The following is a 27,644-nucleotide window of genomic DNA, read 5'->3' on the forward strand; positions in this document are numbered from 1 at the left end:
ACTGAAACTTTTTGATTAAGGTATAATAGTGGAGACACTATGCAATGGAATCTACTATTGTCACTGATAGCACACGTTGTAGACATACCTACATTACCTCCGAGCAAATGGACTTGCCACTCCCACGTCACCGGCGTGCGCACAATCGAGGGAAACACACAAGTGCACAAGTCGGCATTACGAAATATTTCAATCTCCTACGAACACGCGAAAACCGCTCCACACTCTCCAAGTCTCTCCTGCGACCGTGCGTCCGCCGCGCCATACTGTCCCGCACCCTCGTCCTCTAGAGCGCTTTGATTGGCTAGAGCGCTCCCGTCCTGTCTCCAATCCAACGCCCAATGTGAGCGAGCGGTCTAATGTAAATGTGTTACTATGTTTTCGAAACAGGAACAGTTGTGTTGGATCAACATTGAATGTGCCAGAGGTCGTACAGCACGACAGTGTCATCATGATCTTAAAGAGGCGTGCGGGGAATCGGCATTGTTGGTTGGTTGGTTGGTTTGGGGAAGGAGACCAGACAGCGTGGTCATCGGTCTCATCGGATTAGGGAAGGATTGGGAAGGAAGTCGGCCGTGCCCTTTCAGAGGAACCATCCCGGCATTTGCCTGGAGTGATTTAGGGAAATCACGGAAAACCTAAATCAGGAGGGCCGGACGCGGGATTGAACCGTCGTCCTCCCGAATGCGAGTCCAATGTTTAACCACTGCGCCACCCCGCTCGGTAATCGGCATTGTCTTACAGAATAGTGGCATGTTGCGTAAAAGCCTTCAACGAAGGTCGGCAAACTGTGGCAGACATGCATCGGGCAGGTCGTCCTAGCGTGTCTGAAGAAGAAGTGCATGCTGTTGCCGCGTTAATAGACAATGGTCGACGTCACACGATTCGTGAGCTCGACCACGAAACCGGATTAGCGCATACGGCGGTGCTTCGCATCCTGAAGGAACACCTGGGCTTACGAAACTCTGCATCACGATGGGTTCCTCATGAACTGACGGAAATGCAGAAATGGGTGCGTTACGACGCTGCTCAGACACACTTGAAGCGCTATGAGAGCGAAGGAGAGGCTTTCTTACGCCGTATCGTAACACTGGATGAGACATGGGCCACATCGTACAAGCCAAAACTGAAACGCCAGTCCAACGAATGGCATCACTACGGGTCGCCGCGAAAGTCGAAAGTGCGTTAGAGCCCCAGTATGGTGAAGTTTTTGAAGCATCATCTGCGACCAGCTTTGCGAAAGAAGCGGCGACACTTTCTGCGCAACCCACTCATCATTTTGCACGACAATGCGCGGGCGCATACAGCGCAAGCTGTGGCTGCTCTGTTCGGTCGATGGGACTGGGAAGTATCGTACCATCCACCATACTCCCTGGACTTAAGGACTTGTGACTTTGATTTGATTCCGAAGATGAAGGAACCACTTCGTGGCATTCGCTTCAGAACTGTTCCAGAGATTCAAAAGGCAGGAGACCGCTCCATTCGCACCATCAACAGAACCGGCTCTGCTAACGGTATACTACGCCTTCCACATCGCTGGCAACGAGTTTTACACACATGTAACTCTTTTGTATCGGTTTTGAATAAATAGTAGCCACTATTTAAGTTCCAACCCTCGTCCCTCTAGGCCTGCCTCTCTTCCTTGTTCGTTGGGGATTCCATTCCAACGCCTTCTTTTCTATTGCTCCATCTGGCGTTGTCAATGTGTGCCCCAGGCATCTCCACTTTCTCTCACAAAGTGTTCTTCTGCAGGTGTGTAGTTTCTTTTTCTCCGTAGAGGCCGCCTGCTTAGCTGAGTGGCAACGTGTTTGCAAGGGACCGGGGTTCGAGTCCCACTCGTGGAGTGAGTGTTATGTTGTCATGAGGGGCGGACAGGCCCATATAAAATGTGGCAGGGAGTATTGTGTTGTCAGGAGAGAAGCAGCTGCAGCAGCAGCAGGTTGGGTCGATCACGAGAGCTCAGTGACTTCGAACGTGGACTAGTCATTGAACGTCACCTGAATAACAAATCCATAAGGACATTTCAGTTCTTCTGAAGCAGCGTAAGTCGGCTGTTCGTGATGTGACTGCGAAGTGCAAACGCAAAGAAACAACCACAGTTAAAACATGACCATGGAAACCTCACGTACTGACGGGGAGATATTGTCGAGCATGGCGGAGGCTGGTTGTAAAAAATCGCATAAAATCTGCGGAATGAATCACTCGTCAGTTGTAAAGTGCTACCAGAAGTCCAGTTAACCCAATGAGTGTGCGTATGGAGTTAAAAATGGAGTACAATGATCGAGCGATTTGCCACACATCTCTGCAGTCAGTGCTAACCGAAACTTGAAGTACTGGACAGGGCTACGCAACTGGACAGTCGACGACTGGAAACGAGTGATTTAGAGTGATGAATCACGCAATACCCAGTGGCAACCCAATGGAAAGTTTCGGGTTCGACTAATGCATGGAGATCTGATATCGTGAGTACCGCCAACAATGAAGCACTGTTGAAGTAATGTTACGTATGGTGGTGATTTTCAGGGTCAGGTTGCGGTCCCCTTATTGCGCTTAAGCCTACTAAATGCGAGACAATATGAACATACAGAGTGTACCACCAGTCTTTCCCTGATTACAGACATTCATAAGGCATCAAATGTGTCACATAGTCAAATACGTTTTTGCCTTGAGTTGCATTTGACTTATTCAGTTTTTTGTGGTCATACATACTTTTTGTAACTTTGTTTGTCCCAGGGCCCATAGACGTAACAACAGCGGAATCGGAATCTTTTGCAAACAGTACTTACTCAAACCAGTAGAAAGCCCAGTGTGTACCCTGGTATCACGTGACAGCCAACGGAAACAGTCCAGATAAAATTCCAGACGGCTTACCATAAAAGCATCAACATATGGTATGCGAAGTGAAAAGAAACAGGGAGCGTCTGTGATCTCCCTAGTGAGAGAGACCTTCGTTAGTCTGGAATTTTCTCTGGGCTGTTTTTGGTGACTGTGTCTCGTGATGTCAGGGGTCACATTGGGCTTTCTCCTTATTTGAGTGCATTTTGTTTGCAAATGGTGTCCGATTCCCCTGTTGTTACGTTACTCGGCCCTGTAACAAACAAAGTGAAAGTAAGTATATACAGGGTATTACAAAAAGGTACGGCCAAACTTTCAGGAAACATTCCTCACACACAAATAAAGAAAAGATGTTATGTGGACATGTGTCCGGAAACGCTTAATTTCCATGTTAGAGCTCATTTTAGTTTGGGCCCCATGTTCTTCCACCTACGCTCAATGGAGGACGTTATCATGATTTCATACGGGATACTCTACCTGTGCTGCTAGAACATGTGTCTTTACAAGTACGACACAACATGTGGTTCATGCACGATGGAGCTCCTGCACATTTCAGTCGAAGTGTTCGTACGCTTCTCAACAACAGATTCGGTGACCGATGGATTGGCAGAGGCGGACCAATTCCATAGCCTCCACGCTCTCCTGACCTCAACCCTCTTGCCTTTCATTTATGGGGGCATTTGAAAGCTCTTGTCTACGCAACCCCGGTACCAAATGTAGAGACTCTTCGTGCTCGTATTGTGGACGGCTGTGATACAATACGCCATTGTCCAGGGCTGCATCAGCCCATCAGGGATTCCATACGACGGAGGGTGGATGCATGTATCCTCGCTAACGGAGGACATTTTGAACATTTCCTGTAACAAAGTGTTTGAAGTCACGCTGGTACGTTCTGTTGCTGTGTGTTTCCATTCCATGATTAATGTGATTCGAAGAGAAGTAATAAAATGAGCTCTAACATGGAAAGTAAGCGTTTCCGGACACATGTCCACATAACATATTTTCTTTCTTTGTATGTGAGGAACGTTCCCTGAAAGTTTGGCCGTAACTTTTTGTAACACCCTGTATGCGCACAGAAACTTGAGTATATCACATGCAATTCAAGGTGAGAATTATTTGGCCATATGTCATATTTTATGCGTTATGAATATTTGTAATCAAGGAAAGACTTGTGGGACACTCGTTATTTTAGAATATTGTGTACTACGTATATTATAGGGGCAATTTGGTGATGATGATTGACTGTATCAGCCTGACAATACATCTGTGAGGCAATAGTTTACAGAAAATAACGTTCTTGAAATGAAATGGACTATCCTGTCCAGAGTACCGATTTGAACCCAGTGGAACACCTTTCGGATAAGTTATAACCTCGACTTTGCTCCAGACAACAGCACACATCTTACGGGTGCCCGTGAATTGACGAATTTGAATTTTGCGCCAGTTTGTCATATGACGGTTGGCAGCCGTGGTTTTTTCACGTTTGTTATCTGGTACCCTACCCATTAGTAGCCTGGTACCATTTGTGTGGTGAGTATTGTTGTTTGATGTTTATTTTCGTCATGGAGCAGTTGAAAATTGAGCAACGTATCCAAGTGATGAAAAGTTATTACAAAAACTCGAAGTCCCACGGCAACACTCGGACGAAATGCTGCTCCAACCGAATCATCAGTTCGGAAGTTGATCCGGAAGTTTGAGACCACGGGTTGTTCTGTTTCGGACGTTAAGAAAAACAGGATGACCGCGTTTTGTACCAACACAAGAAGACATTGCTGTCGTGCGTGATAATGTGACCGTAAGCCCCAGAAAATCAGTGAGCCGACGAATTCAACAACTGAAATGTATCACGAAGTTCACTGCATGAAATCCTTTCAAAAGATCTGAAAATGCTTGCGTACAAGATTCATCTTGCACAAGAGTTGAAGCCTGCAGATCACGGAAAGAGACATCGATTTGGTCAATGGGTCTTGGCTCGACTAACGGAGGACGAGAAGTTCATAAAAAGAATAATTTTGTTAGCTGAGGCGCAGTTCCACGTCAGTGGATACCTTAGTAAGGTGAACCGCAGAATTTGGGGTAACGAAAATCAGTGAGTGACCGTGGAAGGTGAGATGCATCCGCAACGCACGGCTGTGTGGTGTGGATTCCGGTTCAAAAAATGTTCAAATGCGTGCGAATTCCTAAGGGACCAAACTGCTCAGGTCATCGGCCCCTAGAGTTACACACTACTTACACTAACTTAAACTAACTTATTCCAAGAATAACACACACACACACACACACACACCCATGCCTGAGGGAGGACTGGAACCTCTGGCGGGAGGGGCTGCGCAGTCCGTGACATGACGCCTCAAACAGCGCGGCCACTTCGCGCGGCCTGCGTTCTGGACAGGAGGAATGATCGTTCAATAATGTTTTAAAGAAGGTGAGGGAGCTGTCGTCACTGTCAACGGCGACCGTTACCGAAACATACTTTCTGACTGGTCTTCCCGTCTTAGTGATGAAAATGACGATTTTTGGTTTCAACAAGATGGTTCAACATGTCACATATCCCGTGTAACGATTGCTCTGCTGAGTGAAAAGTTTCCTCAAAAAATTCTCTCTTTCCATGGCAACCAGGAATGGCCTGCCGTATCATGCGGTCTTACGCCTTTAACTGTTTTCGTGGGGATTTGTGAAGTCAAAAGTGTACACGAACCAACCACAAACAATGCACCAACTGAAGGATGAAATTAAAAGGGTTATTAACAGGGGCGATTATAGAAGTCGGTCTGGGGGGGGAGGGGGTGGAGGCTAATAGGGGGTTTTGAGGAATGGAATATGGCTTAACAAAAGGAGACTTGGGGTCCTCTACCGACAAATTGGTAAAATATGATGTTGCTTAAAGTAGTTTTTGGTACCTGTTTTGCAGTTCAGGGTAAAAAATGTGTATTAGTAAATAATAGGACGCCTATTTTAAGTTAAATATATTTATTGGTTTAGTTAGTAAGCTATTTGCCGCTCTTGTTCTTTTGTTAAAATGTGCTTGGGATACATTGCAAACACTGCATAATTATTTAAAAAATTATTGAATCAGTTGGCGTAATGGTATATTCGCTGATTTCTTAAGTCGTTATATCCAGTGTAATATGATACTCCATTGAGGGGGGCAGGGGGCGGGGCTATAGCCATCGCCCCTGGTTATTAACGGCATCTCACCAGATGTTTGTCAACGGGTCATCGAGAACTACAGTGAACGCATTGCTCGTTGCCGCGCAGCCTTCGGTGTTCATATGGAGGATCTAATTTTTCATACATAAATGGAAGAAGTTACTTAATGTGTTTGTAAAAAAAATTACGTTTTCAATCAATTTTGTATGTTCTATAGCACTTTAATATTCGTCCCTACTTCCCGGACACCCTCTAGCTTCGGCTCTGGAAAAACAATGGGCTGCCATTCCTCCGCAGACATGCAGACCGCTCATTGGAAGAGTCCCCAGCAGAGCTCAAGCAGTCATGTAGGCAAGGGGTGTAAGCACCCCACGTTAATATCCGCTAATAAGTGTCTTGAAAGGAGGATATAAGATGAACATCAACAAAAGCAAAACGAGGATAATGGAATGTAGTCAAATTAAATCGGGCGATGTTGAGGGAATTAGATTAGGAAATGAGACACTTAAAGTAGTAAAGGAGTTTTGCTATTTAGGGAGTAAAATAACTGATGATGGTCGAAGTAGAGAGGATATAAAATGTAGACTGGCAATGGCAAGGAAATCGTTTCTGAAGAAGAGAAATTTGTTAACATCGAGTATAGATTTAACTGTCAGGAAGTCGTTTCTGAAAGTATTTGTATGGAGTGTAGCCATGTATGGAAGTGAAACATGGACGATAACTAGTTTGGACAAGAAGAGAATAGAAGCGTTCGAAATGTGGTGCTACAGAAGAATGCTGAAGATAAGGTGGGTAGATCACGTAACTAATGAGGAGGTATTGAATAGGATTGGGGAGAAGAGAAGTTTGTGGCACAACTTGACTAGAAGAAGGGATCGGTTGGTGGGACATGTTTTGAGGCATCAAGGGATCACAAATTTAGCATTGGAGGGCAGCGTGGAGGGTAAAAATCGTAGAGGGAGACCAAGAGATGAATACACTAAGCAGATTCAGAAGGATGTAGGTTGCAGTAGGTACTGGGAGATGAAGAAGCTTGCACAGGATAGAGTAGCATGGAGAGCTGCATCAAACCAGTCTCAGGACTGAAGACCACAAAAATAACAAGTGTCCAAATATTTTTGATCAGGAGTGTATTTCTTCACTGGACTGTTCAAAATATTGGCCGCGAAATGGTAGTACGCGACTGAACTGGCCTTGAAAACGCTTACCATGTTCGCAGTTGCCGCTTCGTAGTGTTGGCTCACGCACAAGGATATCTCCTGCTCTGGTCATGTTTACGACTGATGTCAGGGCTTATAAAGAGACGCTGCAAATGGAGTGAGTAACTTGCTAATAAACCTGAAATAGACAGTTAATTACAGAATATTGCTTACAATATATCTCCCCCGTTCCTGTCAAAGTTTGATCGTATTTTGCGTCGTGACATGTTAATCTGGCAGCAACGCCTACATCAGTTTTATAGTGTCAGCTCTTTTTTGCATTTTATGTAAGAATGCTCATAATTGTATTAATTAAGAATGTCTTTCCGCAGCTCAGTACCTTACAGATCAAGCTCTGTCAGCGCTCTATACATAATGCAACGGAAACGCATTTGAAAGAGACGATATCGAAATTCCCGTTCGCCATCCAGACATTGGTTTTCTGCGGTTTACATGTATCACTCACGTCGAATACGGCATGGTACATTTGGAAAGACTACTGCCTGTGCCTTGTCACTTTTTCCACCACTGCGAAGCACTGCCGCGTTCATAACAACCCTGTCTTCGTCTGTCTGCTGATTCCTAATGTTACTTGTATTGCTCATCTTTACGAAGCCCAAAATTTGAGGAATATTTTGCGTGTACTGTATTCGAACCATATCTCACGTTATGAAGTTCTGTGTACATTTTGACACAATAACTTTTTATGACACAATCGTAATCAGTTTCGGTCCGAAATGGCCATCTTCAGATGCTACAATAAGAAAATATAAAGGTTGTATTAAGACCTTAATCAAAGAAAAACATTTTTACTAGATCTGATTGTGAGATAAGTAATGATCAGCTGAAACACCATGGGGAGGCATTTGGTGGACAAACTTTCAGCCGGCCGGAGTGGCCGAGCGGTTCTAGACGCTACAGTCTGGAACCTCAGCGACCGATACGGTCGCAGGTTCGAATCCTGCCTCGGGCATGGATGTGTGTGATGTCCTTACGTTACTTAGGTTTAAGTAGTTCTAAGTTCTAGGGGACTGATAACCTCAGAAGTTAAGTCCCATAGTGCTCGGAGCCATTTGAACCATTTGAACAAACTTCCATGTGTCGTCAATATGAATAAAACATGAAATATCAGGGCATTGCTTAGATACAGTCAAATGTAATTTTTTTCCTACTCTTCTCGCTACATGTGCGCGTCCTCTAGGCCATATCTCTAATTGGAAAGAATATAAAATCAAATTTACAAAAATAAGTTCAATCACTTATTCGTACAACATTAAAAGAGGACGGAGCCGCATTGGTTCGGGGCACCCTCTTGCCCTTAAGGCGGGAAACAGTCCCTAAAATCGAAAGAATCAGCAGTGATCAACGGCATGAGAATCCAGAAGACAATAGAAAACCACTGCATTACCTGCCCGGATAGCCGTGCGTGGTAAAGCACCGCTTCCGAGACAGGAAAGTGCGCCGGTCCCCGCGCGAATAGCTGATGGATATTCCTTCCGGGAAGGAGGGGGAGGGGGGAGGGTGACAGGAAGTACATCCAGTCGCCTTAAACTAACCAAATGCCAAATCCGTTTATAACCATGTCGACCCTGCGCCGATGCAGGATAACGGCAAAATAGAAAGGACAAGACTGGAAACCTCCGCATTAAAGAAAAGTAAAGTGTAGCCTGTAACTTAAAAAAGTGTTATAACGATCTCTCCACTGGCAAAAGAACGGCTCTTGAGTTCTGCCTGCAGGCAACTCTGAAAGTATTGAGTCCAGTTACAAATCTCGTCCTATTCTCCGCTAGTATTTTGTTTACTCGTAAATGATCCGTCGTATCTGAGCGTTGACTAGCTAAACGAACATAAGAGCACTCATCGTCACATAACGGATATCGCAATTTTAGAGCCCCGTTCTAGTGAAAGAGTAATAAAAAGAACATTGCTGACGAGAGTGATCTTGTGACATCCACGTTTTAACCATAAAACATAACGATTATGGAAGAGACTTGAAAAAAAGGGAGAGGGTGCATAAAATAGAATATTGACAATCGATTAACTAGCACTGAAATCAACTGATCCCTACTGATGTCTGTTCCACACTTTTGCAATATTTACTGATGATAAGTCCGACATCATGATTTTATTCTCGTAACAACTGTTCCTGCAGTGTCCTTGCAGTTGCTAATTCCATCGCACAAGCGCCCAACTTCTTAACGTATACTCTTCCGCACTTGTTCTTCCAGTTATATTTACGTCGACCAGGTGATGACCGGTAGAAATTAAAACTAGATGTTTTATTTTCACTTAGCAACTTGTGTTCATTAAATGAAATTTCTTAAAGAATCAATTAAAATTCTGTACATTATGTGTAATTATATAGGTGGCTGACAGCCCAAATCGAATAATCTAGCTGTATGACTCCAATGCAAAGTGGTAATCAAAAAATTGAAAACGTGTACCTACGTATCGATGCTTCATATTGCCGAGCTCTGCCGATCTAGCTGATACTTTGACCTTTGGATGGCATGCGTTTACTGCATATAAACTGCTCCTTGGAGTCTGTAACAGATAGTAAAAGGATTTTCGTGAGCAAAATATCAGCACCAGAAGTGCAGAGCACTCCACGCTGCTGTTGGGAGGAACACCAAATAAGAAAAAGACCTTCTTATGTACAAAAACAGCTGAAACCGCTACTCAGGCAGCCATCGATGGCGGACAGAATTGCCGTTAGGTGCAATGCAGCATTTGCAAGTCAATTAGCTCCTCTGTTATTAAGCACGATGTATCGCATATCTTTTGAGCAGAAGAGTATTCCCAGCGAGAATAGCTCACATAGATTTTTGTATAAAAAGCTCAGTAATTTGTGGTGCATTGAATAATTCACTGCTCAACGCTGCACCCAGTAAAATAGCGTAATTTTGAAACGACTAATGAGGTGCAACAATCCAGCTGTCATTTTCCCAGAACAAAATGGCGTTCCACAAGACATTCAGCGCAGCTTACGAAAATCATGAACACGTGGGATTTAGAATGAGATTTTCACTCTGCAGCGGAGTGTGCGCTGATGTGAAACTTCCTGGCAGATTAAAACTGTGTGCCGGACCGAGACTCGAACTCGGGACCTTTGCCTTTCGCGGACAAGTGGTCTACCAACTAAGCTACCCAAGAAGGACTCACGCCCTGTCCTCACAGCTTTACTTCTGCCAGTACTTCGTCTCTTACCTATCAAATTTTAGGTAGGAGACGAGGTACTGCCAGAAGTAAAGCTGTGAGGACAGGGTGTGAGTCGTGCTTGGGTAGCTCAGTTGGTAGAGCACTTGCCCGCGAAAGGCAAAGGTCCCGAGTTCGAGTCTCGGTCCGGCACACAGTTTTAATCGGCCAGGAAGTTTCTGAAGTGGGATTTAGCTCGCACTTTTCTCATATGACTTCCGAAATAGTTGAGTGTTACAATGCGTGTGAATTTTATGATAAGTGATCATAAATTCGTTTTGCGAACTATTGCATAAAATTAGTATGTGTGAAAAAGCGATAATCTGTAATGACATTTTACAACTTACACTACTGGCCATTAAGAGTGCTACACCGCGAAGATGACGTGCTACAGACGCGAAATTTAACCGACAGGAAGAAGATGCTGTGATATGCAAACGATTAGCTTTCCAGAGCATTCACACAAGGTTGGTGCCGGTGGCGACACCTACAACGTGCTGACATGAGGAAAGTTTCCAACCGATTTCTCATACACAAACAGCAGTTGACCGGCGTTGCCTGGTAAAACGTTGTTGTGATACCTCGTGTAAGGAGGAGAAATGCGTGCCATCACGTTTCCGACTTTGATAACGGTCGGATTGTAGCCTATCACGATTGCGGTTTATCGTATCGTGACATTGCTGCTCGCGTTGGTCGAGATCCAATGACTGTTAACAAAATATGGAATCGGTGGGTTCAGGAGGGTGATACGGAACGCCGTGCTGGATCCCAACGGCCTCGTATCAATAGCAGTCGAGATGAGAGGCGTCTTATCCGCATGGCTGTAACGGATCGTGCAGCCACGTCTCGATCCCTGAGTCAACAGATGGGGACGTTTGGAAGACAACAACCATCTGCACGAACAGTTCGACGCCGTTTGCAGCAGCATGGACTATCAGCTCGGAGACCATGGCTGCGGTTACCCTTGACGCTGCATCACAGACAGGAGCGCCTGCGATGGTGTACTCAACGACGAACCTGGGTGCACGAATGGCAAAACGTCATTTTTTCGGATTAATCCAGGTTCTGTTTACAGCATCATGATGGTCGCATCCGTGTTTGGCGACATTGCGGTGAATGCACATTGGAAGCGTGTATTCGTCATCGCCATACTGTCGTATCACCCGGCGTGATGGTATGGAGTGCCATTGGTTACAAGTCTCGGTGACCTCTTGTTTGCATTGACGGCATTTTGAACAGTGAACGTTACATTTCAGATGTGTTACGACCCGTGGCTCTACCCTTCATTCGATCCCTGCGAAATCCTACATTTCAGCAGGATAACGCACGAACGCATGTTGCAGATCCTGTACGGGTCTTCCTGGATACAGAAAATGTTCGACTGCTGCCCTGGCCAGCACATTCTCCAGATCTCTCACCAATTAAAAACGTCTGGTCAATGGTGGCCGAGCAACTGGCTCGTCACAATACGCCAGTCACTACTCTTGATGAACTGTGGTATCGTGTATAAGCTGCATGGGCAGCTGTACCTGTACACGCCATCCAAGCTCTGTTTGAATCAATGTCCAGGCGTATCAAGGCCGTTATTACGGCCAGAGGTGGTTGTTCTGGGTACTGATATCTCAGGATCTATGCACCCAAATGGCGTGAAAATGTAATAACATGTCAGTTCTAGGATAATATATTTGTCCAATGGTTACCCGTTTATCATCTGCATTTCTTCTTGATGTAGCAATTTTAATGGCCAGTAGTGTATAATGGAACAGCGCCCAACTCTGTAACATTCGTATCAATCCAACTGAAAGGGGATATCATCCATTTATTAACAAGGGGAGACCACGACATGTGGATCAGGGATTTACTTCAAATTTTGTACACCTTTAGTAGGCAAATAAAACAACATAATGTGCAAGTAATGAGATACACTACAATGGCAGTTCCAAAAAAATCGCAAGAGAAGTTTTACACGTCTATTATGTATCTGATGTATCCGTGTGTAGGTGCCAGACGTTAAAGTTCGTCGTGGTCATCAGTGTGCTTTAGGCGGTGGCGCGGCAGTGACCTTTTGGACGAGAAAGTGTCTACACCGCTGGTACTCGCGCGTGTTGTTGCCTGACTAGATCGCCATGGTAGACAATTTTAAAAAGACTACGCTCCAATTTACGTTTGACAACGAATATGCCAGACCCAAGGCTTTTTAAATAGAGCGTTTTTTGGAGGGAAGAAGTTCGTTTACCTGCTACAGACCTAATTGGAATACACCTAACCATTATAAGCAGTCAATGTACGTAATAATCACAGATGAACCTGCGTGTGAAAAAACTATCTTCGCTGCTCAAAGACTATTTAAATTTCGACACTCTGATGGCCATATCAGTGACGTGACAGTAGCTCCTTCAGGCTTGAGTGTGAGGGCCATTCAGATCTTTGAATTGCCGTTTGAAGTGCCAGAATCGATGGTTACTGAATCGCTGCGACCATATGGAACGGTACTCAAATCGTACGCCTGAACGCTGGGTGAGTTTTAGCACCTATCCCGTGCTAAACGGCGTGCGACAGGTGCGAATCGTCTTTAACAAACATATCCCTTCATATTCATATACTGGAGGATGTCGAGCTATTGTGATTTATGATGGTCAGCCTCGCACATGTTCTGGCTTTGGTGGAGAAGGACATATCCGCTCGAAGCGCATACAACGCCGCGTCTTGCAACTGCCACATGGAGAAGTGTCGCAGCGAGAAGTTCCCAACTGCCGATGACGTAAGCGTCAGTGGTCCGCCGGGAGGTGTTACCGAATTCGGAACGTGACAAGGACGTGTTGATGCAAGAGCAGAGACGAAGAATGCCCCTAGACCCACGTCACGTCAGATGAGGGAGGAACCTTCCACACCCTCACATGTAGCACGTTGCGTGGAAGTGGCAGTCGAGACTGTGGCGGCAGAAACAGACCAACGAGCTCCCATGAATAATGTGAGGCGTTGCCTACGGCGGGAGAGGGCAGGGCACGTACAACGATCGCCGAAGCTTCGCAAAAAGTCTTTAGTAGACGTTGACAGGATTCCTTCAGATGGTGATTGAATTTCCTGCCTTTCAGACCGTCCCTCTTCATTAACGCCGACTGAGATGGTATTGCCGACGGAGGAGTCAGGGACAATGTCACGGCAGCCACATCAACTTGCACCAGAGGACGTTCCTGGGATTGATGACCAATGCGAGTGGGCAGAGCCAGTGGAAGAGACTGATGACGACTCACTTATAGGAGGCACAACACAGAACGAAAACAACGGAGGACAGCCCGTTGGCGGACATCCCTCTGAGCACGAATAGTGGAATAAAGCCCTTGGAGTTCACAGTGACATGACACGAGCATGACAACGGACCAAGTATATAAGATGGGAACAGTGAACATTAACACTGCACGACCGCTTGCAAAGATGCAACATTTCCGGGACATGATTTACACCACAGACGTGGATATTCTGCTAGTGCAGGAAACCTGCAATGCTGCCTTTCCCGACGTGTATGGTTACGACACTTACATAGCGCCAACTCCAGACGGAGGACGTGGCACGGCGATATTAGTCCGGGAAGGGATTCTGGTGTGTGACCTCGATTACCACCCTTCGTCTCGGAGTTCGACGATGACCGTGCACGGCATACGTATTGTCAACATCTACGCACCCTCCGGATCTGACAATCGACGGGCGCGTGAGAAATTCTACTCGGAGGAGATTGCGCCCCTATTCCATGGAAGATACGACCACATCTTGGTAGGAGGGGATTTTAACTGTGTTCTCATACCGAAGGATCAAATCCCTAATTTCAGCTCCTGCTACGCATTGCACACGATCTGCTGGGACACATGGGAAAAGATCCATGGGCAGCGAGAGGGTCACACGTTTTTTACTAGCCACTCGGCGAGCAGGCTGGACCGGATTTATGTTTCTGATGGATTAAGAGATCACGTGTTGGCTGCTGAACGTTGGCCCACAGCTTCTACGGATCATCTTGCATATTTATGCACGTTAACCCTCCCACAGCAGCGGGTCTGGCGGAGCCGTAGTTCGTGGAAACTTAATTCATCCTTATTTGTGGATCCCGAATGTCGCCAGTGGATCGAAGAAACATGGCAGACGTGCAATCGCCGTCTGCCGATGCACCGTACGGTTCTTTCATGGTGGCTGCCATGTTCAAAACTGGCGATACGAAGAGCTCTCATAACATCTACATCTACATGACTACTCTGCAATTCACATTTAAGTGCTTGTCAGAGGGTTCATCGAACCACAATCATACTATCTCTCTACCATTCCACTCCCGAACAGCGCGCGGGAAAAACGAACACCTAAACCTTTCTGTTCGATCTCTGATTTCTCTTATTTTATTTTGATGATCATTCCTACCTATGTAGGTTGGGCTCAACAAAATATTTTCGCATTCGGAAGAGAAAGTTGGTGACTGAAATTTCGTAAATAGATCTCGCCGCGACGAAAAACGTCCTTGCTTTAATGACTTCCATCCCAACTCGCGTATCATATCTGCCACACTCTCTCCCCTATTACGTGATAATACAAAACGAGCTGCCCTTTTTTGCACCCTTTCGATATCCTCATATGGCAAGGCAAGGAAAACGCGAAATGGCTCCGAGATACACTTAATTGTTACTACGTGGTGCTCCGTGACCTGTACTTCAGGGCCCGAGCGGCAAGTGGAAGTCCATCACATTCAGGCCTGCATTTTATCGATCACGAGACGTCGACTGGAGGGACTTTCGATCCGTGCTCGGTGCTTGGACAACGCCGATGGAGAATGTATTAGCATGCATCATGTGTCCAAGGGAAATGCGCATAATCGCCTATCCTTGACCACAGTGCTCCATGATGGTGATGGTTGGCCACTGACGTCACAACAGGATATTGTAACTGGGTTTCTGGAGCATTACCACCTCCTTTTCACACGGAGAAGAAATTTTGCGACAGATGCAAACGGAGGTGGATGGTCCGGATGCAGAGGCGTTATTGGGACCTCTAATGGAAGATGACATACGGAGGACACTCATGAAGAGTGTGGTGCATAAATCCCCTGGGCCAGATCGATTGGCACTCGAATTTTATAGCGAATTTGCGGATTTAATGATGTCCCAATTGGTGTTGATGTATGAGTTATTGAGCCCTGACACGGACGTTCCGTCGCAATTCATGGCGGGAGTCCTTATACCAATAGCGAAATCGACAGGGAGTGTCAGCGCCAATCAATTTAGATCGGTCACAATGCTCAATACTGACTATAAGATCTTTGCGCGAATTTTTTTCGGTAAGGTTGAAGATTGTAATATCCAAGACACTACCACCAGACCAGGATTGTTTAGGGGTTCGGAGCAACATCCATTCTACCCTAGGCGAATACCGAGACATGATTTCCCCGACGGAAGCTTGTTGCATGCGAGCGGCGTTCGTATGAGTGGATTTTGATCGTGCCTTTGACAGGATCAACCATGATTTCCTTGACTTCGACCATGCGACGCATGGCGATACCTCAGGATTTTATTACTATTCTCATACACCTCCTTCGCGGCACTCCTTCGACGGTGAGAGTCAATGGCAGTGAGTTAGGAACAATTCCTGTTTGCGGCTCAGTTAAGCAAGGATGTCCCTTGTCGATGATGCTGTTTGCAGTAGCGCTCCAACCATTGATGCAGACTCTTGACGAGGACTGGACGCTCTGCACAGTCCGTTTACGACTGTGGACATCTTGGGATGATTAGTATTGTTCACCCGATCGCTACGGCAATCAGCAGCGGCGAGCTACCGAAGTCTGCTTCAGCACGTCCGACTGCACATACGCAACAATTCACTCCGAACCCACGACCTGCGCCAAAGGGGTGGAATACACTAATGCTCATCTGGCCTCGCGACTGCCGCACCTGGCACAGGTACTGCCAATGCCACGTGGTATTGCTGACAGGTTAATGGCGGCCTCTGGATGGTATGTCAGTCAAGGGATGTTGCTCAAGACCCAATACGAGACTTTAACTCTCCCACACCATTCTGGAGGATTTAATCTCACGAATGTGCGGAACAAGGCTCTAGCTCTATATCTGCGAGTGACACTACAGACTTGGAAGCAACAGCATCGGCAACACGCAATCACGTCGGCGTTCCTGGACGTGCTTCTTTTCGCGTCCTTTGTACCACCAGTGGCGGCAGGCACAATATCACCTTCCTTTGTTGATTTTCGTTATTTTCAGTTACATATAGCTTCTACAAGGATCCCCACTACCAGTGAGATACATAGATACTTGAGGCGTTATCGTGGCAGGAATGTTGTCGAACTTAAATGCTCAACGAGAGGCTGGCAACAGATTTGGCGAGCTGTCCATACGACTCTCCTCACCATGGCAGTGAGGTGGAATACATTAATGAACCCCAAGACAGCCAACCTCCAAAGATTGTACGACATTCACATGGTAGACTCCCCGCTCAGCCTTATATGTGGCATGCAGGACACCGACGAACATTCTCTGCTGTGCGGTGAGGCAAAGGATGTTTGGCAGCTGACGCTACGCATCATGTTACTCCTCCGACGCACCGACGATTCTACTATCACAAAGGACGCTTTATTTTTCCCAGACGCTGTCTTGTTCCCCTCGCGGAAGACGTCGGCAATCCGCTGGATTGGAGGACACCCATCGCACTACGTGCTCTCGCGGACACCGATATCGGTCATGGACTATTGGCATTATCTACTAGAACAACATGAAATGATGCGACGTCACCCTAAATACAAAACGCACTTTACGATCTTTCTAGGCAGGATGTTTCATGAGCCCCCGATGCGGTGGGGAGTCCGAGGTTTACGTAGTTTCGCGGGATAGGATATTACTCCCAGTGAAGTGACGAGGATCTCACTTCTGCCCTACATTTCTTTCTTTTCCAAATGTGATTTTTTCTAGGACGTTAAAAAAAATTTAAAAAATAAAAAGAATTACATAAATGTACAGTGTGTCCTTCCCGCTGCCTCTCCCTTAACCTGCCTACTCCGCCCCCTGATCTGTACTTCTTTTTTTTTTTTAAAAAAAAAAAGAAAAAAGTAGTGAGCGTTGAGTTTTGAAAGACGAAGGTGGATGAAAGTACGGTTTGGTTCCAATTCAAACCTTCATTTTTGTAGTACAAGTGCAAGTTCTGTGATACTCAAAAAATTTGCATCTAAACTGTTCCTTCTCGCTAGATTAGCAACGTCTCACCACTACGCGGGTTAACGGCCAAATGGGGCCTGCCTCTGCGTCTGCAGCTCAAAGAGTCAAGGTACAAAGTAGTTCCAGGTACCTCACCAGATTCCATGCGAGGTGCCAGCATGGAGAAGAGTTTGTATCTCTTTAATTCTGACGAATTTTGCATGAGAACGAGACATGCACTCGACCTCCTCCTTACCTACCACCTAAGTAATTACAACGGTAACGAAAGGAAATGATGGTGGACCCTTCTAGTTGGTAAAATAAGGAGTGCACACTCACAATACTAAGAGAAAAAAAGAGAACTTTATCATAATAGACAAGAGGAAACGGGATTCTGCATATATCTACGAAATGATATGCGGATTAAATACGAGGGCTATTCCGAAAGTAAGGTCCGATCGGTCACGAAATGGAAACGACTATGGAAATCCGATAAAGCTTTGCACACATGTGTTGGGTAGTGTCTCTAGTATAACCCCAGTTAGCATCATGAGCTCGCAGTGAGTGCGTAAAGATGTCTAGAAAATAGTGTCTGCCGCCAAGTACGGGGGCCTGGTGAGAAATTTCCCCTGAAGCTATGCAGCTAACATTACATAACTGTCGTGCTGTTTCGTCTTCAAGACAATTCTCAGCCGCATTCTGCAGGGGCAATGAAGATGCTCCTGCATCGTTTTCAAATGGAAATGTGAGAGTACCCACAATACAGCCCGTAATTGTCCCCCTCTGAGTTTCAGCTCTGGTCACATGAACCGCTGGTTATGAAGACAACATTTCGGCACAAGACAACGAGCCGTAGGCCAGCGTAGAGAATTGGCGGAGAGCACTGGCGGCTGCCTTCTATAGCGAGGGTATGGGAAAGTTGGTACAACGCTACGATACACGTCTAAGTCGGGTCGGCGACTATGGAGATAAGTAGCTGCAAGGTGTATCTAACTGTTGCAAATAAAACATGTTTGATTTTTACCGTGGTTTCCATTTCGCGACCTATCGGACCTTACTTTCGGAATAGCCCTCGTATTACAATAATATTTATTATACACCAGAACATAAAGGCACATGATTATCGACACAAACAATAGGTTAAAGGATAGGGTATACAGAACTATTGCCAGCCGCTGTGACCGAGCGGTTCTAGGCGCTTCAGTCCAGAACCACGTGGCTGCTAAGGTCGCAGGTTCGAATCCTACCTCGGGCAAGGATGTGTGTGATGTCCTTACGTTAGTTAGGTGTACGTAGTTCTAAGTTTAGGGGACTGATGATCTCAGATGTTAAGTCCCATAGTACTTAGAGCCATTTGAACTGAACTATTATGAGAACAATGGTTAGCTGGAGAACAAGGGGTTCCTACTCTCTGTGATGCAGCAGATTGACGATAATGACTGGGGGTCCTAATCAATCAAATATTACTCTCCCGACTATATTGCAGTATCGCGATTAGTAGTGAGAACTCAAATGGGATCACATGGAGAAACAGGCAAGGTCGACTTGCAACAAAAAAATCTCGCGTAGTGATGAGGACCTCAGCATAAAATTGATTGGTCCTACAATGCCGGAGCCACGAAATACTTCACCAATCCTGAAATCTGTACCAGGTCGTCGGTAGGCAGCGTCCTGATGATGTAGGCGCCGACTTCTGCTGTGCAGCACCTCTGTTTCAACCTCTGGCCTCGAAGGCTGTCCGAGAATTCTGAGTTTTGCTGAAAAAGTGCGACTAAGTCGCAAGACCATCCGACTCCGACGAAGATCAGATCCCGAATGCTGCCCTGCACAATTCAAGAGCGAAGCCAACATTGCTCTACTCCCTACTACCCTCGAAACCTGCGAATCAGCATTCAGTGCTGATTCCAAAATCGCCCCCCCCCCCCCCCCCCCCGCCACCACACTGTTTGAGGTCATCATTCGCGCCAATAGCGACCGTTCCCTCCAATTTCGAGCAGGGCTTTATAACATTAACTAGCCTCAGTTTAAGTTGACCATTCATGCCTCTGCTATTCATCTGAGGACACTGAACTTGCCGTTTGACCAGCTACAAAAACATGCCTAGACCACCAGCCATCCAGTGCCAGACAGTCGCCCCCAGCAGGGCACAGTCCGCATGTATTCTCAGAATCATGAGGACAATGCAGTCAGTCGGTGCCAGCAGTCTTCGTTCCAGAGCCGCCGGAACCGTAAACACACAAACTGCAGCGACACTCAGACTTTTTGCTTAAAAGTATGGAACCTTTTGCCATGTCGAGTCACCCAACAATCTTAGAATGACTAAAGACACAAAATAAAACATATATAGGTTAGTATTGACATTATATTCTGAAGTAAAAACCCAATTTAAAGTCCACTTACATTACGTAATTACGAGTGCCATTTGGTTGCAACTCTTCAATATGTTAATAAAATGAAGTAGTATTAAAGCAGTGTGCCACATACGTCCGATCTGAACAAGACCTAGAAAGTAAAAGTGACGCTTCCTCTTTCCCCAATAATATGACGGACAAATATATTCAAATGTTTCCAGCGGCTTCATACAATACTTACACAGCCGTGGGCTGTATCTATGGCTCAAATTTTTGTTTATTTCATTACTTATAATTTTTTTGTAATTAAAGCTCAGCATGCAAATGTGCATTTCCCTCAATACTTGAATTAAATAGTTCATGACGTTCGACATTATCAGGAAAAGAGACAGTGGACTTAAGTAATTCATTGAAATTAAAAAAAAATATATACGAAAAACTTTTGCCACCTAGACCGCAATTTACATTAGACAATTATAACATGGAGACTAGTTTTGAATGGGTATAACAATCATCTTCATCTCTGTAAACACGCAGAAAAAGAAATGGTCTCATAATAATTCTTAACAAAGTAACATACCGTTTAAAAATGTTAAAGCCGACACAGTACATATAGGGAGAGCCTATTCCATTAGTAAGATGAACATACATCACTATCAACTTTACGGCGTTGTATGGATAACAATTTGCTGCTTTCAAAGTAACTTGCCGATCAAATCGTAAATGCAGTTGAATATACATTGAACAGTTTCAATAGTGATCATAATGCAAAAACATACATTCGTATTAAAGAAATAGCCAGAGTAAGACAGTACCGATGTTAAAAGCATCATCAAGGACGAGCCATGTCGTAACCCTACAGAAATAAACAACTATCTTAGCAACAAAAATATTGTACATGAATCCAAATAATCTTGAAATTTTAAAGTAACAGAAAGGGACACAATTACAAGACCGGGGATAACCTGACACGTAGGGAACACACATCCTATGTAGTTGTCGAATGACATGAAAACATTAAAAGTCTAGTGTAACACCATAATATAAACACATACCTTAATCTTGCATGGCATGTTTTCATACAGGATGATTCCCAGTCTTGTAATTGTATCTCCTTCTGTTACTTCCAAATCATATACGAGGGCGTTCAATAGTAATGCAACACATTTTTTTCTCGGCCAATTTCAGTTTGGAAAACGCGGAATTTGTTGCGCGGCATCATGGAATATTTCGGCTTCAGTCCCTATAGTTTCAGGAAGTTCCGGTTGGCGACAGCACTATACATAACCTTCAAAATGGCCTCTGTAGCAGAGGTGCGTTCCAAGCAGAGAGCTGCCATTGAGTTTCTTTTGGCGGAAAACAGAGCATCGCAGATATTCATAGGCGCTTGCAGAACGTCTGCGGAGACCTGGCAGTGAGTCATCTCCGCGTGCCGGCTGGGCACACACAGCTGTGACTCCTGCAATGTTGGAACGTGCGGACACTCTCATTCCAGGTTTTCGACGGATTCGCAATCAGACTCCGTTGGTACTGTTGACACACTCGTCCACCAGTTAAGGTACTCAAAGGTGAGCGCTTGCTGCGTCCCTCGCTGCCTGGCAGAAAACTGGTCTAGTGAAGCATACACTCCGCAGGAGGCAGTACGTGGACGAGGCGGCGGTTACGGATGCAGCAACATATTAGCACCGCCGTTGGTCAGTAGAGAAGTACCGTGTGGGCATATAGCGCCTCCCAGAAAGGTGGCGCAAGACCGTTGTACTGAATGGAGATTATGTTAAGAAACAGGGTTTTGTAGCCAAAAGAGCCGCAGTAAAATGGTGTATTGGAATCTTGATTAAAACAAACCTGCTTTAAGAAAAGAAGTGTGTTGCTTTACTTATTGAACGTCTCTCGTATATTATTTCTCAAGTCAACATACTTTTTTTCTAAAGACATACTAATCGAACAGGGATGATTGAGGTATCCTTAGAAAGATTTTTTAACAGGCTTCTAACATTGCATACCGATTTTGTGCGAAAACTTACAATTTTTTGAAACTTTTAATATAAGAGAGACATTTAACTATCATAGGTGAAAGGCATCACGGATGACCAGTTTCATTCCATTATTTTACGAAGCTGAGATATTAATCACGAATAAGAGATTCCGTTTTCATATTATCGTATTACAAATACCATTTTGTTTTAAAATACCGGGTGTTTATAAATTTATGCAGGAAAATTGAGGTGTTTGAGGGAACCTACAGTTTGAGAGTGCAGTACCACCACACTGTCAAACTGTAGGTTCCCTCAAACACCTCAGTTTTCCTGCATTTACTAATTTCTGTTTATCTTATTGATATTGCTTAAGTTCCTCGTGTATTCTGTATTTACATTGACAACTGTCTCTTCTTTTTTAATTGGTTGTGTATCACTCTCCATGTTTCATACCTCTTGATGCAGCCTTGTCTAGTACTAATTTTATCTTATTTTATTAGTTTTGTTTATTAATAGAAACTGTTAAGTAGGCAGGCTATTCCTATTTTGTGCTAAACGTTTTCCTGTCAACTCCATTGTTATTTATGTACTGTTCAGTTTTTACTATTTCATTGCAAAGATGTTACTCACTGTATGTTTCTACTTCACTCTAGATGTGTTACTTTTCTTCCAATGTTGTCTGCTAACATTTAACTTCTTTGGTGATAATACTCAGTAAATGTCTGAAGATGGCCTTGTAAGCCGAAAACTGGTTAGCAATAAAAATAATATTGTAGAACAAAAGCAAACTGGTGCTTTTCATTTATTATTATAATGTTGTTCTACCAAGAACCGACGGAAGATTCTGTTAATACAATATTTTTACTGCCAAAATAGCTGTTCTGTTGTTTATTTGTGCAGGGCTACTACATGGCCCGCCCTCGATGATGCTTTTAACATCAGTATTGTCTTAGTCTGTTTGGTTTTTCATTCGAACGCATGTTTTGGCATGATGTTCACAATTGATACTGTTAAATGCATATTCACCTATATTTACGATTTGAACAGTAGGTTACTTCGAGAACAGTAAATTATTATTCATATAATGCTGTAAAGTTGATAGTGATGGATGTTCACTTTTTTAATGGAGTAGGTTCTCCCTATGCGTGTTGTGTCAGCTTTAATATTCCTAAACTCTATATTAATTTGTTAAGAATTCTTATGAGGTGTTTTCTTTTTCTTCTTGTTTACAGATCTGAAGGTGATTGTTATACCCAACCGAAACCAGTCATCACATTTTAATTGTCTAATATAAATTACAGTTTAGGCAGAAAAAGTTTTTTCTTTATATATTTTTTTTAATTTTAATGAATTAAGCAGAACGGAAAGTCGATAATATTGCTAGGAGGTACCCTGCACTGTGCAGTGGTTTACAGAATGTATATGTAAATATAATCAGAAGTACGGACGCCTACTCCAAGTCATGATGATGCTACACCGATCACTAATGAACTTTAGAAGTGGATTGGACTTTTTAATCCTTGTAAAAAATTTATATCGTTGATTAGTGATAGCAGCTGTACTGTCAATCGCAACAAAGGATTGACATACCTTCTCACTTTAAGCTCTGCAATGATTCGGACCGAAGCAGAGAATCCTGGGTTCGTACATTTGATGAAACTATTATATCCATCAGTATACTTTCGTCTCCTGGTTAAATTTCTTGAAGTTGTTTTTGCAGAGTACTTGAAACATTGTGAAGTAATTTGTAGCTGAAACTGTATTAATTTGTGAAGTTTGCAGAGGTGCCACATTCTTTTTTTCTGTTTCAACGTTATAAAAATTTCAAGTTATAAAAATTTTTTAAATATTAATCTCACTGCACATGATTATTCAAAAGCACACCCAAGGCTTCAGAACACCCTTGCATCTTATTTTCTACGGAGTCAGAGGAAAGAGCAGCATCAGCCGTAGAGAATCCAAGCTTTGATTCGCAATTATCTCCATGGCTTAGCCGCAAAAGCACTACTGGCGAAACAAGTGTTAGAACGGGAATCGTGAGGACGTATTCAGTTCTTGATTTTGCTAAATGCAAACTAATGGGAATGTTTATGCGACATTTTCGTACTGGATACCAAGTGGAAAATCCTTATTTAGCTATAGAAAACAGTCGTTGCTATTCTAAACTGAATGTTTTCTAGCATGTCTTCTCCGAAATTCTCTAAAGCAATTTTGTTCGTGAAGACAACTTAGCAGTATAATGTGTTTTGAAATACCACAACAGTAATACTGAATTTTAGCTCCACTTTTATTAATGACTGCCAACGGCCTTACCGCAGTGGTAACACCGGTTCCCGTCAGATCATTGAAGTTAAGCGCTGTCGGGCTGGGCTAGCACTTGGATGGGTGACCATCCGGTCTGCCGAGCGCTATTGGCAAGCGAGGTGCACTCAGCCCTTGTGAGGCAAACTGAGGAGTTACTTGATTGAAGAGTAGCGGCTCCGGTCGGGAGAGCGGTGTGCTGACCACAAGCCCCTACATTTCCGTATCCGGTGACGCCTGTGGGCTGAGGATGACACGGCGGCCTGTCGGTACCTTTGGGCCTTCATCGCCTGTGCAGGAGGAGAGAGGAGTTTATTAATGACTAGCAGTCAGTTTTTTTCTTATGAGGTTGCAAACTTACCCCTTTTGTGAGAAACCAATATGTGTGGCGTAAATGTTCTCAAACTGATTATAGAGCTTCATTAGGGTTCGGACTAGTCAACGACCTTGAAGACAATGTATGGCTCTACAGTCTTAGAGGTGGGCCATACATCTCTATGCATATGCTGTGTAGAGTCGCAGTCAGTCAAGAATATTTTACGAAATGGGTTTAAAAAATTAATTTCAAAGGCCCAGTCAGATCTTTACAAGTTTTCTCCCAGAGCAACTTCCGCTGTGCCCGCGTGACACAAATTGCCTGCTTTTCAGAACAGAGGCAGTTCTGTCCAGTTAAAGCTGCTGACATGAGACGCCTTGGCCCTCTGCTGAACTTGATAACGAATTCACGCCATTGGCTTTAGCCAGTTGCTAGCGTGGGATACAGATCACATATGTGGACACTGGAGGATTCTGCAGTGCAGACCACAGTTGCTTCGCTGTTCTGTGATCCAGATCTCGAGAAGTGACGTCTTTCTTAGGAGGCAGAGCCTCGGGCTCTGCGTTCCATGTGCGGCCACCAACATCAGTTAACATGAACCGCTTCCCGATCCGTTGCCCATTCATTTAGATGTTCGACAGCCTAGACTGGCCTAAAGCTGGTAACTTCCGACCATAGGTGCGCCCCTTGTATACCGTACCTTGAAATATATTCTCTTCATTTTACCTAATTTCCTGTTCTGTCATTTAACGGCAGCCCTGGATGTCCACTCACAAGTCCTGATCGCTCGACCTCCTGTACATTGTCGTCGTAAGCAGAATCCAACAATCTTCTTCCTCCTTCCGTGCCCATGTACAATGCTCAAATAATAGCACCAGCTGTCTGAACTAGGTTTTATCGGCCACTCGCCGATTACACATGTAACGTCAGGCATATATTGCAGAAATAAGCAAATACATTAATTAAATAAAATAACTGGTAATTTGTTAGAAAAAAAGAAATATATGCAGTCGATGCAGTAGCGAAGTAGCAGTTAAATTCGAGTTATACCTGGCGTCTATCCTAAGAATCATCATGTGCATCCTTTCTGGTGTTTCGGTGGATATGTACTGTTTCGTTCCTGAAATTTGTAACTGGACTCACTCCAAACACATTCTGCTCATCACTTGTTTCATGAGACGCCCATTGTTGACGATAGCGTCAATTTGTTTCCGGTTACTAAGAAAACGGTTTTCAAAGCGGAATTTTAAGTGCCCATTCGTTAGAAGGTTCCCAGATTATTCTAGTGCGATATTCGTTTTATCGAAACATATTAACAGGAACAGTAAAACACAAAGGATAACTAGTATTCCAGCAACGATAGCACCGCGCATATAGCGTCCCAGTTTGTGCTTGTGACGAATATTTCCACGAAATATTACTTTGGAGGAATCCAGCGACAATAGAGACTTGACGTAATGTGCTACAAAACAGTATATTTAAAACTTCGACACGTCGAATTTAGTACATATATAGAAGCGCTATTGTGATAGCGTCTCTCTCTTTGACTTTCTCTTTCTCGCGCTCTTTGTCTAACTCCGTCGTTGTTATCAGACCGCTCTGCATCTTCCAAGTCCGTACAATTCTATAACGTGTTATTAATTTTGAAATAGATTTTTAGCTTGAACTGTTATTTAATGCTTTCATTTCCTGGTTGTAACTACCCTGTGTCAAATAACGAAGCTCTTACAGCAGTTCACCGAGCGAGGTGGCGCAGTGGTTAGCACACTGGACTCGCATTCGGGAGGACGACGGTTCAATCCCGCGTCCGGCCATCCTGATTTAGGTTTTCCGTGATTTCCCTAGATCACTTCAGGCAAATGCTGGGATGGTTCCTGTGAAAGGGCACGGCCGATTTCCTTCCCCATCCTTCCATAATCCGAGCTTGTGCTCCGTCTCTAATGACCTCGTTGTCGATGGGACGTTAAACACTAATCTCCCTCTCTTACAGCAGTTCCAGCACACTGGGCAGTCGAGACAATGTGACATTGCTGGAGATACAAGACAGCCGCCTTATTGCGCAAATTTGAATTTTAATACTTTTCTGTATAGTCGCGCAACTGCTCGCACAGCCAGTGTAACAGATTTTTTTTTTTTTCCACAGGGGCATGCGAACATGTGGGAGATTCTATTTACATTGAAACAAATAAGTGTACAATGAATGACTGACTTTGCAGCTAGCCTGGCTATGAACCAACAGAGACGTAATTTCAAGTCATGTTATAAAGGAAAGTTGTGGGATTGTGCACTGTTAAAAGATTATAGTTAGAAATATTTACAATGATGATCATTTACAATGGCGTAATTGATTTTGTGATGCGAAAATAGGTACTTTACATAGATGTATACTCATGCTCATAAATTAAGGATAATGCTGATACATGTTGAAACAACGTTCTGGTGGGCGGTTTGCGAGTTTTAATCACCTCGGGATATGCGCAATGGTGCATTTGACCTGCGGTCGTCGCACGGTGGCGCTGGCAGCAGTCCACATACGCAGAGGTGTGTTGGTGCATGTCAGAGTACGGTGCAGCGAGTAAATGTGCAGACATTTTCAGACGTGCTAATAGTGACTGTGCGTTGAAAATGACTCAAAGAACACATATTGATCACGTTATGAGGGGTAGAATACTAGGGCGATTGGAGGTTGGCCAAACACAGCAGGTCGTAGCACGGGACCTCCGTGTGCCACAAAGTGCGATCTCAAGATTATGGCAACGACTCCAGCAGACAGGAAACGTATCCTGGCGCTATACTACGGACGTCCACAGTGTACAACACCACAAAAAGACCGATATCTCACCATCAGCGCCCGCAGACGGCCACAGAGTACTATAGGTAGCCTTGCTCGGGATCTTACCGCAGCCACTGGAACAGTTGTCTCCAGACATACAGTCTACAGACGACTGAACAGACGTCTTTTGTTCGCCCGGAGACCTGCAAGGTGCATTTCACTGACCCCTGGTAACAGGAGATCTCGTAAAGCCTAGTGTCAAGAACATTGTACATGGTCATTGGAACAGTGGTCCAAGGTTATATTCACGGACGAGTCCAGGTATAGTCTGAACAGTGATTCTCGCCGGGTTTTCATCTGGCGTGAACCAGGA

At 44.5% G+C, this 27,644-nt stretch overlaps 1 pseudogene; it reads left to right on the forward strand.

Annotated features, from left to right (window-relative positions):
- Positions 1-24,180: 24,180 nt before the first annotated feature.
- On the forward strand, positions 24,181-24,298 carry LOC126211377 (5S ribosomal RNA; annotated as a pseudogene).
- Positions 24,299-27,644: the final 3,346 nt, after the last annotated feature.

This window comes from Schistocerca nitens, chromosome 1 (assembly GCF_023898315.1).
Source record: "Schistocerca nitens isolate TAMUIC-IGC-003100 chromosome 1, iqSchNite1.1, whole genome shotgun sequence".
NCBI lineage: Eukaryota > Metazoa > Arthropoda > Insecta > Orthoptera > Acrididae > Schistocerca > Schistocerca nitens.